This window comes from Berghia stephanieae, chromosome 7 (assembly GCF_034508935.2).
Source record: "Berghia stephanieae isolate SIO BIC M18660-M18661 chromosome 7, UCSD_Bste_1.3, whole genome shotgun sequence".
Taxonomy (NCBI): Eukaryota; Metazoa; Mollusca; class Gastropoda; order Nudibranchia; family Aeolidiidae; genus Berghia; species Berghia stephanieae.
This window is the reverse complement of record NC_088366.1, coordinates 3213620-3218619: the sequence shown is the minus strand read 5'-3', so window position 1 is coordinate 3218619 and position 5000 is coordinate 3213620. Positions and strand designations below refer to the sequence as shown.

The window sequence follows — 5000 nt, the reverse complement described above, 5'->3', positions numbered from 1 at the left end:
AGTGCTCATGGGAACAACTGGTCCCATTGGTTGAACTATTGAATACAACTCACGATTTGTTTTCTTTTGTGGCCAAAGACTTGTCTTTTGACGTCATTTTTTGGTCAGTGTCAGCGTGGCCTTCGTAAAGTTATGGCCTGACACCGTAGCCATCGTTATGTTATAGCCTGATACTGAAATCCAAAAGGACTGGCAGTTTGACGTCATTAGTGAGTTGTCGTTAGTAGAGCTCATAGAAACAAGTCATTTCATTGGTTGAACTATTGAATTCAACTCACGATTTGTTTTCTTTTGTCGCAAAAGACTGGCATATTGACGTCATTTTTTGGTCAGTATCAGGCCATAACTTTACGAAGGCCACGCTGACACTGACCAAAAAATGACGTCAAAATGCCAGTCTTTTACCACAAATCAAAACAAATCGTGAGTTGTATTCAATAGTTCAACCAATGAAATAACTTGTTTCCATGAGCTCTACTAACGACAACTCACTAGGCGGTGCAAAAACCAAACCTTTTGAATTTCAGTATCAGGCTATAACAGTTCTGTCATCTGCATTTTTTGCTAAATTGGGACCTAAAATTTGCCAAATTTTGCCCCCCAAAACCCCCAAATGTTTTCAAGAAAATTGCCAAAAAGACCAAAATTTACCCAAAAATTTGCCGAGGAGAACTAAGCGTTTCAGTAAAAATTAACACGCAATACAGAGAAAATATATATATAAAAGACAATATATTACATTTAAATTTAAGGAGGCTACATTGATTAATTTACACAATAGCGTTGTTACAAAGATTTAAAAGGATCATTATCCGTAGAGAGTAGCTTCCCTTGGTTTGGGCCCAGCCAAAGCTGCAACATTTCTCAAGTTTCGTACTTTTTTTTCCGTTATTTTGTTTTGGCTTCTTTTTTCTCCCAAAATTTATCACGCGATTTGCCAATTTTCCCAAAATTTGCCACGATTTGCCAATTTTGGGAAATTTGCCAAAATTTGCGGATCGCCCTGATATTTGCGGCCGCAAAAAATGCAGATGACAGAATAACATAACGATGGCTAGGCACTGAAACCCAAAAGGACTGGTCTTCTGACGTCATTATTTGTTGGTTTGTTTTTTTTTGCACCGCCTAGTGAATTGTCGTTAGTAGTGCTCATGGGAACAACTGGTCCCATTGGTTGAACTATTGAATACAACTCACGATTTGTTTTCTTTTGTGGCCAAAGACTTGTCTTTTGAAGTCAGTTTTTGGTCAGTGTCAGGCTATAACTTTACGATGGCTACGCTCAATCCGATATAAGGGAGACCTTGCCTACGTCATTGGGGGGGGGGGGGGGGGGGGGGGGGGGGAGGGGTAGCGTGGCACAGCGGTACGGTCTTTGATTCGTATCCGAAAAGTACGGAGCTCGATCACTCGCCGCTGCGCTGTGTGTCCTTGAGCAAGTCACCCCGCCCTTGCTCAATTTGCGGCACTGCACTGCGGCTGACGCCTGGGTTAATCCAGTCTTCCCTTGAAAAAGACCCAAAAGACAAATTTCCCCTATTGGATGAATAAAGGAAATTTTTTTAAGGGAAAAAAACTGCTTCTAACCTTAATAGAACCCCCCTCCCCCCAACAAACTCTCTATTTTCTATTACTGCACGGTTATCAGCGTTTTGAGATTAGTTCTATCCGGAATTAGATTTTGATTTTTTAAAAATAAGGGTTAGTAACATTTTGAGGCAATTCCTTTACCTCGAGGACCGTACGGAAGGCCTCCCCGATTGAATATCGGGTAAATTATGATACGGATAAATGACTTTTAAGTTCTAAAAACTAATGAAATCTAAAAAAAAAAAAATACTTGATATGCATGATTTATGGAGAAAAAAAAGAGAATTGTTTCTCAAAATACTTAAGGCTACAATTATGAAATTCTAATCGTTTTCACTTTAACTTCGATTTTCTTCATTTTAGCAGAATCCGACTTATTACCGAATGGAGGTGGTGGGTTAGACCGTGACCTTCGTAAAGTTATGGCCTGATACTGACCAAACAATGGCGTCAAAATGCCAGTCTTTTGCCACAAAAGAAAAGAAATCGTGAGTTGTATTCAATAGTTCAACCAATGGGACCACTTGTTTCCATGAGCACTACTAACGACAACTCACTAGGCGGTGCAAAAACCCAATAATGACGTCAAACTGCCAGTCCTTTTGGATTTCAGTATCAGGCTGTAACATAACGATGGCTACGGTTAGACCGTAGCCATCGTAAACTCATAGTCTGACACTGACCAAAAAATGACGTCAAAAGACAAGTCCAAAAAAGAAAGCAAATCGTGAGTTGTATTCAACAGGTCAACCAATGGAATAACTTGTTTTTTTAACCCCTTAATCGTACGTCGAGGGTAATTTTGTTACCCCGTGACAATATATAGTAAAATAAAGAACTATCCCTGTTCGTACGTCGAGGGTAATCTTGTTACCCCGTGACAATATATAGTAAAATAAAGAACTATCCATATTCGTACGTTGGGGGTGATCTTGTTACCCAATGACAATATAATATAGTAAAAATATAGAACTATCCCTATTCGTACGTCGGGGGTAACTTTGTTACCCCATGACAATATAATATAGTAAAAATATAGAACTATCCCTATTCGTACGTCGGGGGAATTTTGTTACCCCGTAACAATATAATATAGTAAAATAAAGAACTATCCCTATTCGTACGTCGGGGGTAATTTTGTTACCCCGTGACAGTATAATATAGTAAAATAAAGAACTATCCCTATTCGTACGTTGGGGGTAATTTTATATAGAGGAATTTATGGTATACGTATCTATGGTGCACGTAAAAATACATTCGTTGAACATCTTGTAATATATAAATCTACTGGGTCATCTTAATCGATTAACCTATGACGTATAAGTTTGCTGGTTGGAAAAAAGGAAAAAATGTTTAGTCAAAGTGCAGTCAACTTGTTCCCATTAGCACTACTAACGACAATTTGCAGGTCTGATGGCCACCTTTTAATGGGCTCATTTTTGTAATGGAAATCTCAAAAAAAAATGACGCAAAATATTACAACAATGTTAAACTAGGCCCATAATCGGTTGGAATGGCAGACCTGCATATATGTATACGTCGTGTTTAGTCAATGGATCAATATGTTAAATAATGCTCTTTGGTGAAAATAAATGTAAGGGACGTGACGTCATGCGACAGTTAAATTATAATCCTGTCTGTATTTTTTTTTTTATAAAAGGAGAATAACGATGCGCTTGAGTGATTTTAACATCACTACCTTGAATAATTCAAACTTCTTGAGTGAGGACACAATTCCATCACGACACTGCCTTGCATTATTCAAAGGTATTTAAAAAAAATAGGGAATGAGATTAGCGGAAGAGTAGCGTCCCTTGATTGGACGTCACCCATAGTCGGTGACGTCACCGGCTGAAAAGTTATTAGAGAGAGAACGTCATGTTGGTTGTGCGCATGCGTCTCTCGTCCTCTCGAATTCATTACTGTGGAGAATGTTTGTGTGTGTTTTTATTTTTTTTATTTATTTATTTTTTTTTTTGGCTCAGCGGTACAGTCTTTACTTCCTATCCAAAATCTGATCAAAAACATGCAAAATTTCTTTTTTTAAATGGCCATTTTTTTTCACACGTTGACAGATTAAGATCAATCTCAACTTGTCAAATATTCTCAAATCTGATATTTCAAAGAAGTCCTAGGTTTGAGAATTTTTGACTAGTTGAGCGTCATTTTAATCAGTCGACATTTGAAGAAAAAAATCTATCCAAAATCTAAAAAAGAAAAATATACAATTCTTTCAGAACATGGGCACATTCATCTTATTTTATCAATTTGACACCTCTAAACTAAAGGGTTATTAATTCGTACAATAAGAACAAGACAAAAAAAAAAAACAAAACAATTTTTAGGGCACCTAAATCGACAAAAATGTATTGAATATCTTGCTCTCATAGTAAAGATAGAAGGTAAAAAGAGCAAAGGTAGACCAAGAAAAACATAGTTGAATAGTTTGAACAGCTGGGTGACAAAGAAAGAGAAGAGTAATATTATTAGTTTTCTGAGGTTGTCTGATCAGAGAGATGGATGGCGTATCATGATCACCGATGTCTGGCACAGACTTGGTACTTGAAGAGGAAAGAAGAAGAAGAAGAAGAAGAAGAAGAAGAAGAAGAAGAAGAAGGAGGAGGAGGAGGAGGAGGAGGAGGAGGAGGAGGAGGAAGAGGAGGAGGAGGAGGAGGAGGAGGAGGATGAGGAGGAGAAGGAGAAGAAGAAGAAGAAGAAGAAGAAGAAGAAGAAGAAGAAGAAGAAGAAGAAGAAGAAGAAGAAGAAGAAGAAGAAGAAGAAGAAGAAGAAGGAGGAGGAGGAGGAGGAGGAGGAGGAGGAGGAAGAGGAGGAGGAGGAAGAGGAGGAGGAGGAGGAGGAGGAGGAGGAGGAGGAGGAGGAGGAGGAGGAGGAGGAGAAGAAGAAGAAGAAGAAGAAGAAGAAGGAGAAGAAGAAGAAGAAGAAGAAGAAGAAGAAGAAGAAGAAGAAGAAGAAGAAGAAGAAGAAGAAGAAGAAGAAGAAGAAGAAGAAGAATCCATTGGCCTTTTTTTTTATTGAACACAGGAAATTATTTAATCTCAATGGCATTATTTCTGCTGTAAATTAAATTTTCTTTTTTTAATGAGAAAGAAAAACAAGTTTTAAAAACAAAAGTCAGGAAACTCGTCCTTCAACTATCGGTCGATTAAAATGAAAATGGCACCCGTCCTGTGCAAACTCTCATTCCTGGGAATTCCCTGAAGTCTTCTTTGTTGTGCCATGTCTGGGAGTCTTTGACAAGATGAGAGTCAATTCAATCGATCGATAATTGAAGGACGAGTTTTTTGGCCTACAATTCATTTGGAAAAACGTTTTTTGTTTTTTTTTTCCTTCACAGTACAAAGAATTAAAATATTTCAATGTCATTTTACTTGGTTATATCAGTTTCGAGT

The 5000-nt window shown here is 37.9% G+C and overlaps 1 protein-coding gene across 1 annotated transcript in view; it reads right to left on the bottom strand.

Moving 5' to 3' along the window:
- Positions 1-5000, bottom strand: part of LOC144976095 (uncharacterized) — an 18631-nt gene that overhangs the window by 1826 nt on the left and 11805 nt on the right. The gene's annotated exons all lie outside the window — the stretch shown is intronic.